Genomic DNA, 15,061 nt, shown 5'->3' on the forward strand with positions numbered 1-15,061 from the left:
GAGTCTTCCAAAGGGGAACCGCCACGTGGCGCCCCCTCCGCCCGGGGGGGGGGGGACGCGAGGCCTGCGCGCCTGCGCGCCCTGCGGCGTGGCAAAGGGGTCCTCCCCGAGGCACCCCCCTGATCTCCGATCCCTGTGAGCCCGCTTTGCCAACTCACTTTGCTTTAGTTAGGTTTTTTTTTTTTTTTTTTTTTTTTTTTTTCATTTTTTGGAAATATTTTAAAATAATTTTGAACTGAACAGAAAAGTTGAAGGCCTGGTGGCAGGAACTTGTCTGTAATGCTTTTATCCTGGATTCCCACCTGTTTAAATTTTGTCCGTTTGTAGTCTCTTACACACATACATGCATGCACGCACACACACACATACCCTAGCTTCATACTGACACATCTAATTTCAACGCAACAACCTCTTGTACGTCTAGACTTTTTTCCACGACTCCTTTCTCCGACCATGGGAAATCTGGCTGCTATTTTTCCCCACTTGTTTAAGCCTAGAATAACAAGAAAACAGCTCTAGGATTAGTAACTTACACCACTCTAAGGGGCAGACTTGTAACTAAAAGTTGATACTTCTTTACCGTTCCTTTAAGATAAAATGCACAGATCTTCAGTGTGTCATTTGATGAGTTTGGACAAATGCACAAACTCATCTTGTGTTAAGCAAGGTCCGATTACCCTGACCACAACAAGACACCACAGGTTGGGTGGGACAGAGAACACACTGATACTTCCCACTGTCTGGAAGGTTGAGATGTCCAAGCTAAGGTGCTGGCAGACTGGGTTCTGGGTGAGGGCCACTTCTGGGGTATGGATGGCAGGCATCTTGCTGTGTGTTCGCACAGGGAGAGAGAGAGAGAGAGAGAGAGAGAGAGAGAGAGAGAGAGAGAGAGAGAGAGACAGACAGACAGACAGACAGAGAAACAGACAGACAGACAGACACAGAGAGACAGAGAAACAGAGACAGAGACAGAGAGAGAATGTGCGTTCTTTGGTGTCTCTTCTTCTCTTATAAGGACACTCTTCCCATGGAGGATTGGAGGAATGGAGGACCCATTCCCATGAATTCACCAGGGAGGACACAGCACGGTGGCCACCATCGGGAGACCAAGAAGTGGCCTTTACGTGTCAGTACCACGCGTCACACTGCCCTACTGCAGTTTTGTAGCAAGTTGTGCAATCAGGAAATTGTGAGCTGACCGACTCGGGTCTTCTTTATCAAGATCATTTTGGCTGTCTGGAGGTGGTGTGCATCTCCATCTAAATTTAAGGATTAGCTGACCTATTCGTTGCAAAGGGGCAGGTGGGTCTTTTGAGTAGGGGTTGCAGTGAATGTGTAGACGGGTTTGGGGAACATGCTCATCTTACTAACCATGAACAAGGAATGCTTTTCTATTTACTCAGGTCTTCATTCCTTTTAACCATGTTTGATAGTTCTCAGTGTACAAATCATACATCTCCTCTATAAAATTCATCTTTGTTTTATTCTTTTTCATGCAATTGCGCATAGAATGGTTGTCTTAATTTTATTTCCAAATTGCTCATTGCAAATATGTGGGACTCATTCTTTATGCCTTCTGGGTACTAGCAAATCGTGTGGGAAAGACAAAGACCCTCACTGCCACTGTTCTGGGTCAGGCAGAAGGGGACCAGGACAGCACATAAGAAGTCACTATGCTCTCTTAGCTAAGATGTAGCAGCTTCTTTCTTAATTAAGCAGTCCCTTGGTTCTTGTAAGGTTTTTATTAGATTTCAGAATTCCAAGGGTGTTGAGCCTTTGGCAGTGTAGCCCTTTCTTCAGCAGAGGGACAGATTTTTAGAGTTCTTGACGCCACCATTTTTGGTGATGTGCGTATGCTTTATTTTTAAACTGCCCATCCGTGTGCCAAAATGGTTGTGTCACCATGCGTGCTCCTCAGCAATGCACGAGAGCGTTCAGTTAATGTTGTCGAGGGCTCCCAGGGCACCTTCAAACAGGATGGCACTTCTCTGAGTACGGGGTGTAGACTCAGCTCCACCCTCCCCTTCTGGGGCTACACAGCCCTCTGCTTTCACACGTGCTATAAATGTACAATTCACTGTTACTACAATCGCAGTGCTCTGGGAGGCTGAGGCAGGAGGATGGCAAGTGTTAGCCCAGCCTGAACAATTTAGCAACTTAGTGAGACCCTGTCTCAAGATAAAAAGGGCTGGGGATGTAGCTCAGTGGGAAGGTCTTGGGTTTAATGCTCAGTAGCGCCCTCCAAATCATTGTTACTATTTTTGCTTAAACAATCATTTCTTTCTGATAGTCTGTGTTTTTTAGAGTTTTAGGTTTAGAGAAAAGTTGAACAGAAAGAACATTTTTCCCCTCGGTTCACACACTACAGCCTCTTCCATCTCACGCTCCCCAAGTGGCAAATGTGTCCCACAAGGACACATTCTCTCCACAGCCCACAGTTCCCATGGGGTCCCACCAGCTGTCTGCACACCATGGAATGTGACAGATGTGTGAAGGACATGCGTCCGCCATTGTAGGGTCCAACAGAATGGTTTCATCACCCTAAAAGTCCATCCTGACAGTTTCTTGCCTCTTCAGGTTGGCTTCTTTCATTAGAAATATGCATTGAGGGGGGCTGGGGATTTAGCTCAGCGGCATAAGCACCTGCCTGCAAGCAGGCAGTTGTGAGTTCGATCCCTGGTACCGATGAAAAGTTAAAAATTAAAAAAAAAAAGAGAGAAATATGCATTGAGGATTCTTCCATTCTTTTCGTGGATGATAGGTGATTCTTCTCTTTTCTCCTCTTCTTCCCACTCCCATTCCTCTCCCCTTTATTTTGCAGTCCTGGGATTGAACCCAGGACCTTCAAACTGAGCTATACCTGAAGCCCTTTTTATTAATATTTTATTTTGAGGCTGCATCTCATTAAACTTGCAATTGTCCTGCCTCAGCCTCCCAGAGTACTGGGGTTACACTGCTATGCCTGGCCTATATTTCTCCTGTTATTGATATACCAGTTAATGTATATTCATTCACCTACTGAGAAACACTCTGATCACTCCCAAGTCTTGCCAATGAGGGTGAAAGCTGCTATAAACATGGGAGCAGTTTGTATATGGGCCAATGTTTTTCATTCACTTGGGCAGTACCAGTGAATGCGACTGCCACATTGGTTTGGTAAGATCATTTTTTGTAAGAAACCACTGAAGTATCTTGCTGTACCAGTTTGCATTCCTACCAATAAGAATCAACAGCTCCATCTGCTCTTGTGGATATGAATTGCTTCTCCAGCATTTAGTGTTGTTAATGTTTGAGATCCTGGCTGTTCTAACAGGAGGGTAGTGGTGACTCTTTCTTTTTTTTTTTTTTTTTTTGTCTTTTTCTTTTTATCGGTACCAGGGATTGAACTCACGACTGCCTGCTTGCAAGGCAGGCGCTTATGCCGCTGAGCTAAATCCCCAGCCTTTTTTTTTTTTTTTTTGAGACAGGGTCTCTCTATGCAGTTCAGGCTGGCCTTGAGCTCACTTTGTAGCCCAGGCTGGTCTCTAACTCCCAATGATCCTCCCACCTCAGCCTCCCAAGTGCTAGGATTACAGGTGTGAGCCACCACACCCAGCTTTTGGCCTTAGTCTTCGAGACAGGGTCTTTCTATGCAGTTCAGGTTGGCCTTGAACTTGCTATGTAGCCCAGACTGGCCTTAATCTCATGGTGATCCTCCTGCTTCAGCCTCCTAAATGCTGGGATTATGGGCGTGGGCCACTATGCCAGGCTAGTTTTGCACTTTGCATTTAGGCCTCTGGTTCATTTTGAGTTAATGTTTGTGAAAGGCATGAGTTGTTGTCTAGATTCTTTTTGCCAGGTGTGTGTTCTAACAGCATTTATTGAAAACAGCATCTTTTTTGTGTTTGCCTTTAAGCCTCAGTTATCTCTCTGTCTTCCTCTCTCCCTCCTTCCTTCTTCATGTATGCATGTGTGCATGTTTCTTGGGGATTGAATCTTGAACTCAGGGCTTTCATGCTGAGCTACAACTTCAGACTTTTTAATTTTTAATTTTGAGGCAAGGTCTTGCTAAATTACTGAATTGTCCAACCTGGGCATGAACTCATGATCCTCCAAAATGCTGGAATTATGAGCATGCTCCACCATGCCTGGTTGTTGACTGTATTTATTTGGAATCTATTTCTGGACTCTACTCTGTTCCATTGACCTATTGTTTATTTTTCACCAATACCACACTCTCTTAATTACTGTAGTCCTGAAGTTGAGTATTGTCAGTCCTCTGATTTTGTTCTTTGATACTGAGTTTTGTATCCTGGGTCTTTTGCTTCTCTATATAAACCTTAGAATCAATTCATATCCACAAAATAACTTGCTGACATTTTAATTGGGGCTGCATTGAACTTATAGATGAAGTTAGGAAGAGCTGGCGTCTTGACAATATTGAGTCTTCCTACCTCTTCCTACCTCTGAAGTGGAGTATCTCTCCACTTATTTAACTTGACAGTTTACTCCAAGTATCTCTCAGGCAGTGCTTTTTTTTTTTTGGTCTTGTTGAGACGGGGTCTCACTACATAGTTCAGGCTGGTCTTAAACTCACTTTGTAGCCCAGGCTGGCTTCAAATTCACAACAATCCTCCTGCCTCAGCCTCCCCAGTGCTGGGATTACAGGCGTGCACCATCATACCTAGCTCAGCATGTTTTTTTTTTTTTATGTAGAGAGTATTGTAAGCATTACTTAGGCAAGTGCTGTTTCAAACAATCACTTTTTTCTTTTACTATTAAAAATTTATTTATTAATGGCAGATAGATAATAACTGGCTACAGAAGCTCCCTGAGATAGTCAACTTAGAATGCAACATAATACAGAGTGGGGAGCCCCAAACAGAGTGAGATGAATTCTCTTGTCCCAAGAAGAAATTAAGGTGACTTGCCGACCATCCAATGTCCCACCGTGACTGGCCGAGGTCCCGCCACAACTTGCCGGGGTCCGGCCAAGACTTGCCAGGGTCCCACCATGACTTGCCGAGATCTCGCTGTGACTTGCCAAGCCATCTGAGGTCCCGCTACTTTGACTCGACTCACTGGAGGTGCAGTTACATTGAGTTTGGGGGTCAGCCAGTCGAACAGAGGGCTGAGTTGGCAGGGTGCCTACATTGACTTATGATGAGTGACAGGAGTAGAGCCATTCCATAAATAGGGGGGCTCCAGTGGACGACATTCTGGGACTGGGCAGGACTGGCAAGTACAAGGGGCAGCAGTGACTTCAGTTAATTGTTTATTTCTCGAATGGGATTGATGGAGTGAGCTAGGTCACGTGACCAGGCTAAGACCCAATAGGTTATCCGAGGTCAAGTCCCTGCAGCGGTGGTGCACACTAACCACTCAGATCCAGTGGGGCCTCGGAGGTTTGGCTGGTCTGGAGGGGAGGCAACACAAAGTAATACAGTAGTGCAGGCCACAGCAGCTTGACTGATCTGGAGGGGAGAAGCCAGCATATGCTGTCCCTGTCTGCAACTCACTAGAACACGGCAGTGGGAAGGGTCATCTAGCCAGTGTGCTTCAGAACTGTAACCAACAAAGAAAGAAACTGGGGCCTCCTGGAAGAAGTAAAAAAGATGGGGAGAGGAAGCAACAACAAAAAGTCCCCAGGCCCCAACCCTGAAAACATTGACCCCGGACAGGTAAATACAAAGGAGAATGAGGACAGCAAACATACAATATCAGACACAGCACCTGTGGACATAAAGAGATATTTTTGGGACCTCAGAGGTGAGTTCAAAAGTGAAATATTTAGCCAAATAAAAAGCAAGATATATGAAGATTAATAAAAGAGATACTAAGCACCCCTCAAGCAGACACAGACAGAAGAAGGGAGGAACTTAAACAAAGGAGAGAACCATTTGGTGAAGAATATAACAAAAATACAGAACACATGAAGCAGATTCAAAGAGATCACCAGGAAATTAAAAACTCTGTGGAAAGATGGCAAATAAGCTTGAAAGAAAGTAAGGATAGATTATCCAAACTGGAGGACAATTTTGCAATGTGGAAGTATGAAAGGGAAAACTTTTTAAAAATAACAAGGAAACAAGCAGTAACAATACAAAGGCTAGACGATGACAAAAGGATCTATAATTTGAGAATAAAGAATGTGAATGAAGAAGCTGGGATACAAACAATGGAACTACAAAGGATATTCACAGAAATAATTAAGGAAACTTCCCAAACATAGGAAAAGGAAATGATATTCTGATGTATGAAGCATACAGAACTCCAGCCACCTACAACCAAAACAGAGCTACACCCAGGCATATAATAATCCAGATCCCAGATATTCAATATAAGAACAGAATATTAAAAGCTGTTAGAGACAAGAAACAGATAACCTACAGAGGAAGGCCCATCAGAATAATGGCAGACTTCTTGACACAAACCATCAAGTCAAGAAGAGTCTGGAGTGAAATATTTCAAGTCCTGAAAGACAATAACCTCCATCCCAGATTGATGTACCCTGAGAAACTGTCTCTAGAAATTAATGGAGAAACAAGATGCTTTCAAGACAAAGAGGAATTTGGGAAATTTGCAACCACCAATCCAACTCTACAGAGTTGGATTGCAGGGCATTCTAGAGAGAGAGAAAAGTACTAGGATTCCAGGAACAGTGGCAGAGAGGCCTCAATGAATGGAGCAGAAAACAGAATGAAGAAGGTAAGCAGACAACTGATGGCAAAAAAAAAGAGCATAACAGAAATGAGGCAGAGAAGATTTTATTCAAAACTGATATGATTGATAGCATCAAGTCTGAGAGTATAGGCAACTACACTGAAGATGATAAAACTCTTACGATACACATTCTGGTTTGATAGCTGCCAGTTTTTGAAGTTCTATATTGTATACAAACTTCAGTTTTTATTAACACTGGTATGTATTGATATATTCAATTATACTATGTCTGATGGTATAGCCAATTCTATTGGAGATAACAAGAGACAACACAGGAACCATGGTAGAATACTTTGTACAATGGTCTTATATGTTTATTTCATTTCATGTGTTTATAGTAATATGTTTTATTTTGCCTTGCTTTGTTTTGTTTCTCCCTCTAATATAGAAAGGATAGAAATACATGTTAATACTGATGCACATGTCTATAAACAGTTTATGAGAACTGATCTTATGACACATGATGAAATGAACAGATACTTTGAAGAAAAAGAGACACTAAAATACCCAATGCTGATCCTGGAGTGTCATAATGTGAAACCTAGCAATAGTATTATTGTTTGTTCAGAGTGATATTAGCCTGCTTGGGTTTATTCAATCTCAACATAATTGAAGATACGGATAACTGCATGTATGTTTAAGTGTATAGGATTGATAACCATATTTCTAAGTTTTTGTTGGATAGTTGAACAGAACTGGTTGCAGTCTTACTGTTTGAATCCCCACTTTATATGTTCCACTTTAGTATCTTGAATAACTATTTGTAAGAAGACAATTTGTGATTTCTTACTGTTTATTTTTTCTTTGAAACGATGTGTTATTTCTACCCATTTTCTGTTTTGTTTAGTCTTTCTTTAAATTAAATAAAAAAAATACTACACTACCCAGTGCTGATCATGGAGAGTCATGATGTGAAATCCAGCAATACTATTATTCTTTATTCAGAATGATTTTAACCTGCTTTAGTTTGTTTAATCTAAGCATAAATGAAGATGTGGATAACTGCATGGATGTTTAAGTGTACAGGATTGATAATCATGTTACTAAGTTTCTGTTGGACAGTTGAACAGAACTGTTTGTGGTCTCGCTGTTTGAATTCCCACTTTATATGTTCCATTTTTGTATCTTGAACAACTATTTGTAAAATGACAATATGTAAACATCAACTAGTGATTTCTTACTTTTTTTTCTCTGAATGTACATATTATTTCTACCTATTTTCTGTTTTGTTTAGTCTTTCTTTAAATAAAATTTTAAAAAAAGAGAAAATAAATCTTTGTTTTCAGAAAAACTGGAAAAATTTATTTATTTACTTATTCTTAAATCCATTTTATTCAAAAATAAAAAGAAACAAAAAGAAGAAAAATAACAAAATTTCAAAGCACATCGATAACCAGTCAATTCTTGTTTTGAATAACTTTGATAAAATTGTCATTTTTACATTTCACTATATTATGAAATAAATGAAAAAATATTTAATTTTTGGCTATCTTGTATATAAATAATTGGACTGGTAAGTGATTCTTTGATATTTTTCATCAAGATTTTATAGTTTTCTTGGTTTTATAGTTTTCATCATATAGATATTGAACATTTCTGTTAGATTTATACCTAAGTATTTAATTTTGATGGAGAACTTCTAGTGTAAACAGTAATGTGTTTTACATGTCAGTTTCTACTTGTTCACTGCTGCTATACAGTGTAGCAAAGCAATGGATATATATATATACATATCCTCAGCCGCTCAGTGCTGAGATTACGGGAGTGTGCCATCATGCCTGGTGGGCCATGTTATATTAACCTGCAGGTTGCTATAATTATTTTTTAACTATATTTTAGAGCAATCAGAAGTAAGAAAAAATTGCATTTTCATTCCTTAAGCCATTTCAAGTGCTTTTTCACTTCTTGGTATATATTCAAGTTTTAATTTAATGTTGTATTCCATATCCATGAAGAATATATATATATATGTTTGTTTGTTTCTTTGTTTGAGACAGAGTCTACTCTGCAGTTCAGGCTGGCCTTGAACTTACAGCGATCTTCCTGCCTCAGCTTCCCAAGGGCTGGAATTACAGGCATGCACCACTACACCCGGCCTATGAAGAATTTATTTTATTCAGTCTGTGTGTGTGTGTGTGTGTGTGCTTGCACACACATGCACATGTGCATGCACTTGTGTATGGGGCCATCAATGTAATCCAGGGCCTCGAGCATCCTAAGCAAGTGCTCTGCCCTCCACTTCAATGTTATTTCTTGAAGTGCTGATCTGAGAGTAATACATTTTAAGCTTTTGCTTTTGCTTGTCTGAAAAATATTTTATTTCTTTCTCCATCTTGAGGAAATCTCTTAGTGAGTGTATTTTCATTGCCTAGAAAATACTTGGTTTATAGATTTCTCTTTTTGTTTTTCTCTAAGTGCTTTAAAAATCTCATGCTGATTGTCCTCTGGCCTTCATTTGTCTGATGTAATTCTTATCTTTGTTTCTTTGTATGCAGTGTATCTTTTTTCTCTGTCTGCCTTCAGTATTTTTAATCTTTGATTTACAATATGTTATTTCTAGGTAAACAAATGTGTTTTTAGAAAAATGAATTTATTCCAAGCCTTTTAAGCTTGGGTTTAAGATTTATTACACTTAATTAATACTGGAAAACGTTCAGTCACAAATTTCTTCAGATACTTCTTCTGTCTCATTCTTATCCTTCTGGAATTCCAGTTGCTCATATGGTTTGCTTGCTATTACTGTACTGGTTGTTTTGGATTTTTTTTTTCTTTGTCACTTTCCTGTTGCTGGGACAAAACATCTTATACCCACAGTTTGAAGGAAAAGAGGTGTATTTTGGGTCACTTTCAGGGAATTCAGTCTCTGGCTGACTCCAAGGCAAGAACAGCATAGCGGCAGGCTCTGGTAGAGGAAAGCCGTGCACAACAGGGCGGCCAAGAGCCAGAGAGAGGGGCGGGGTGAGGACGGGACCCCGCCTCCGGCGAGCACCTCGTCCAGGCCCCGCCTCCGCCACCGGTCTGCTGCTGAGCTCACCTGTGGCTGAAGGGCCCAGCGGTCCCATGGCCTTCAAAAGCTCAGCTCCGAGAACGTGACACATTTAGGAGACAGTTTGGATCTGAAGCATAATGATTTCTCTTTGTTATCCTTCTTTCCTGTCTTTCTTTCTCTCTCATTCTTCTATTTTTATTTCTTCTTACATTTCAATTTGTGTATTTTCTATTGATTACCTTCAATTCACTGATTCTGTCCTGGGTTGCGTTGGGTCTGTTGAAAACCCCATTGAAAACATTCTTCATTTTTCTTTAATTTGTAGCATGCCCATTTTATTTTTGTTACAATTTCAGTCTCTTTCAAAATTCTCACCCCTTTATACATTTCGTGTGCCTTTTTCATTAGAGCCTTTAACATACTACCATTAATTATTTTAAGTACACTTTCAAATATTTGCCAATCTGGGTCACTTCTGTGTTGTTTTTTCTGTTTATTAACAATTGATTGTTTTTTCTTGCACTTAATGTTTTCTCTGATAATTTTTGATTGAATACTGGACAGACAATAGGGGCTGAAGAAGACAATGTTTGTATCTGGAGATATTTTCTACTGCTAGGCATTTATGGGGGGATTGAGCCAAGTTCATCAGAAGTTAAATTGGTTTTGGTTTTAATTATTGTTCTGTTTATTACTTCCCACTTGTGTCTATGATTGCGCCCATCTATAACATGGATAAAAGCATCTCCAGTGCTGTCGATGTCGCTCCCGGCCGGCAGGAAGGACACACGACAAAGTCTGGCAGTGGACAACCTTTTCTTTTATTTTCCTTCTCTGTACAGCCTGCCCTGGGATCGCTCCCAGCCGAAGCCTCCTTTGGTCCGCTCCCCGCGGCTCCTTTTGGGCTTCTACTTTTGGGCTTCTTCTTCTCCCCCAGGGGTGGCACCAGTATATATACGGATACAGTGTCCAATCATGTTAAAGTAAGCAAGGCAAGCTGATTGGCTAACATCATCAGTTGCCAGGCAGACTATATTGTTGAGCGGGTTGCTTACGCGGTAAGCAGGAAACTAACATGCTCGATGGGAGGGGTAATCTACCTCAGGCTTTACTCTTTACTACAGGCCTCACGTCCGCCAAGTGAGGCGACCGGGCTCGGGGCTGCGGCTCCCAACATCTCCCCCTTTTTTATTTTTTATGAATGTGCGCATCGTAGCCCTTCCTGGACTGGGTGTAGAGGCTTATGCCCTATGTGTAGGCCCACCGTAGGTCCTTGGCTTAGACCCTGGTCGGCCGTCCCATGGTCTGCCAAGGCCCTGAGGCCCTCGTCCTTTTTCTAGGGCCAGGCACAAACTGGACGGAACCTGGATGCACACAAGCTTGCACTCATTTCCTCTCCATAAAGAAATCCCCTCGGAGAGAAATTTAGACCTGGGCAGCATCTAACAGTCCAGCGGCTTACGTGCAGGATGGGGTAGGGCCTGTCTTAGGTTGAGTCATGCTGGGGAGGCATGCTCTTACCCGTTATTGACTCTCCTACCCAGCTATGTCATAATTTTTTAGAGGAGGAGTGTGGGAAGCTCACCACCCCTAGACTCGGTCGTAAGCTAGGCGAGCGAGCCATGCATATGCCTGAGGATCTTCTTGTCCATTTTGGGCTACCGCTATTTCTATTCATCTTGTTGGTTGGTCTGTGATGGATCTCCGGTAGGGCAGGTCTGATCTTTAGTCGAGGGCTTTGTCGCCCGTGTCAGTCTCTCCGGTACCCACAGTGGTTCTCGTCCCGATTCCTGTGGGAAAACACAAACCGCGCCTTGGTTCCAGCTGACCACTGGATCCGGGCCCATCCATTGTCCTGTCAGGACATCTTTCCACTTCACCCACCCTTTATGGTTGGGGGAAGGGTTGCAGTGCTCCACGGCTGGGGAGCAATTATCATTATTTAAATTTAAAAAATTGTGTGTGAATAGTGCCATGGATAATCGTGCCTTTGGGGCCAGGCCTTGGCCTACTCCCCCTTTTTGTTTTTGTAAAATTTTTTTGAGGCTTTTATGAGCCCTCTTAATGATTTTTTGACCTTGGGGATTGTATGGGATACCATGTTTTAATTGAACCTCTATCATTTTGCAGAGCTCATTGAAGGCTTTGCCTATATAGGCTGGTCTATTATTAGTTTTTAATATTTTTGGTTTGCCCCATGCGGCCCAAGCCGCCAGGAAATGATTGATCACATTAGACACTTTTTTACCTGTTTCTGTTGTTGTGAATATGACGTGAGAACAGGTGTCTGTGGAAATATGAACATATTTAAGAGTCCCAAACTCCTGTATATGTGTGATGTCCATCTGCCAAACATCACCAGGGATCAAACCTCGAGGGTTTACTCTCATCGGTATGGCAGGTTTGTATGTGGCACAGGAGTCACATAGTCACACGATATCTCGTGTATCTGCTCTGGAAACGTGGAAATGGTTTGCTAGTGTCCTGGCATTGACATGAAACTTATCATGGAAGGCACGGGCTCGCTCGATTGGTGTTAGTAAGGTAAAAATCTATAACGGGCGAGTGGCAGTATCAGCAGCCGCATTTCCCTGTGCCATAGGCCCCGGCAGGGATGTATGTGCTCTTATGTGGGTGGTGAAGACCTTATGGTGTCTGTTTTGAAGCAATGTCTGGATAGACAGGAACAGCCCAGCCACTGTGGAAGTGGATCTAATTAAACCGGCAGTCTCAAGCACTTGTATAGCATTGACCACATACCTAGAATCGGAGACAATATTAATGGCTTCTGAGAACCGTTTAAGAATCATTTTAACGATCTGCAGTTTTACCACCTGAGGCTGATCAGGTTTAAATTGTATGGTAACCGGGGGCTTGTCTAGGATCACATAGGCGCCTATCCCCGTCTTGGAGCCATCTGTGTATATTGTAGTTGCTGGGACTAATGGCTCAGAGGCAGTAACCTTTGGAAAAATTATAGGGTGCTGAGTGACAAATGACAAGATAGGGTCTTTAGGGTATTGATTGTTTATATCCCCATGGAAAACACATCTCAAAATGGCCCATGTATCTATGCAGGCAGCCAGGGTCTTGATCTGGCTGGCGGTATAGGGTATTTGGATGGCTTGTGGTCCTGAGCCAAAATGTTGGACAGCTCTATCATGCGCTTTAAGGGCCAATGAAGCGACTGCCTCCGGGTAATGCTCTATGACTTTTGCAGGTGAGACCTTAGGGTGTATCCACAGTAATGGTCCTTTCTGCCAAATTACCGCTGTGGGCTGTAGACTAGTCTGTAGCAAACAGACATCAAAGGGTCGCCCTGGTTTAATTTTGTGTAAGGTAGCCCCACCTAAGGCTTTTTTCACTCTCTGTAAGGCAGCTCTTGCCTCAGGAGTGAGCCTCCTGTGGGAGGCTATATCTGGGTCTCCCTTTAGAAGGTCGAACAGGGGTTTGAGATCTGAATTTGGTATATGTAAATATGGCCTAATCCAATTAATGTCTCCCAATAGCTTTTGCATGTCATTTAGGGTCTTAACGCCATCCGTCCTAATGGTGACCTTTTGTGGAGAGACTAGCATAGGGGAGATTTTTGCGCCTAAGTAGGTCACCATTTTTCTTCTCTGAATCTTGTCGGGGGCAACATGTAGATTAGCTTGTCTCAGGGCCTCGACCAACTGGCCGAGCATATTATTTAGCATGTCTGGGTCCCTGCCGCTGAGCAAAAGGTCGTCTATGTAATGCACACATCTTATCTTGGGAAAGGATTTCCGTAGGGGGGCCAGTAGGGAATCAAGGTAAATCTGACACATAGTGGGACTGTTGGCCATACCTTGGGGCAGCGTTATCCACTCGTATCTGAGATCAGGGCTTTCTTGGTTAATGGTGGGTAAAGTAAAGGCGAACCTATGAGTGTCCTCTGGATGCAGGGGGATTGAGAAGAAACAGTCTCTAAGATCTATAACATAAACTGGCCAGGACTGAGGGATGGCTGAGAGAGCTGGCAGCCCCCTCTGGACCGCCCCCAGGGACTGCATCTGCGCGTTGACCGCCCTTAGATCATGGAGCAGCCTCCATTTGCCAGACTTTTTTTTAATTATAAAAATGGGGGTGTTTCATGGGGAGGTTGACGGCTTAATGTGTCCTAATCTAAGTTGTGTACTGACTATTTTTGACAAGGCTAATAGCTTTTCTTTAGGCAGGGGCCACTGAGGTACCCAAACCGGATCATTTGACCTCCAGGTGATTTTGATCGAAGTGGGTAGGAGAGCTTCTTCAGCGGCCCCTAAGAAAAACCCAGCCCTTGCCTACCTTTTTTGTTCTCTACTGGTATTGGGGATGTCCGACCCTGTAGGGCATTGCCCAAGCCTTTGCCGGGGGTATATCCCTGGTTTCTGAGTATATCCTTAGCCTGGGGGGAGCAGTTTGACGTAAGCGTGACATCCATCTGAGTGAGGATGTCCCTTCTCCATAGAGACACTGGCAACTGCAACACAAATGGTTGGAAATGGCCCTGATGACCCTCCTCATCGCACCAGAACAGGGTTGAAGCACTAACCTGAGGAGCTGACACCATCCCCAGGCCCTGTAGCGTGTTATCTGCAGTGTTGGTGGGCCAGTTGGAGGGCCAATCCTTTCTAGAGATAATGGAACGGTCAGCTCCTGTGTCTAGGAGCCCTGTTATATTTTTGTCATTGACCTTAAGTGAGAGCATGGGCCTTTTATCAAGTATTATATGGAGTTTCTCGAAGACTTCCCCTGAGGAACCGAAACCTTGACTTTCTCTAATTTTCTGTTTTGAGGGGAATCTCTTGTGGAGACTGGGGAGCAGCAAGAGCTGCGCTATCTTGTCTCCTTTATTGATTACCATAGTACCCACAAGAGATTGAACCATAATTTTAATGTGTCCTGTGTAGTCTGAGTCTATGACCCCCGGGACTACTATGAGACCCCGAAGGGCCATGGAGGATCTCCCGATCACCAGACCCACGGAATTTTCGGGTAACGGTCCCTTAAAGGTGGTTTCAACCACTTGAACACCCATATCAGGCACTAATATAAGTCTGGAGGCGACACTGAGGTCCACACCTGCTGACCCAGGGGTGGCCCTTGTTGAAGGCTGCCATCCTGAGCTGTCCTGTCTCTGGGGCGGGGGCCCGCCTGTGAAGGGGGCCCCCTCTGGCCGTTTTTTGGCCCTCTAGCATCTCGTCCACAAATACGGTTGCCCTGAGCATCAAAGACCGACCTACACTCCTCAGCTTTGTGTGATCCCCTCTTGCATCGCCCACAAACTTATGGTTCTTCATTCCCAGGGCGAGGCCTAGCATCTGTATTGTTTGGGCAATGACGTTTAATGTGTCCTGGCTCCCCGCA

The sequence above is a fragment of the Cavia porcellus genome, unplaced genomic scaffold, assembly GCF_034190915.1.
Source record: "Cavia porcellus strain 051 isolate PalLab524CR breed Dunkin Hartley unplaced genomic scaffold, mCavPor4.1 scaffold_23, whole genome shotgun sequence".
Taxonomy (NCBI): Eukaryota; Metazoa; Chordata; class Mammalia; order Rodentia; family Caviidae; genus Cavia; species Cavia porcellus.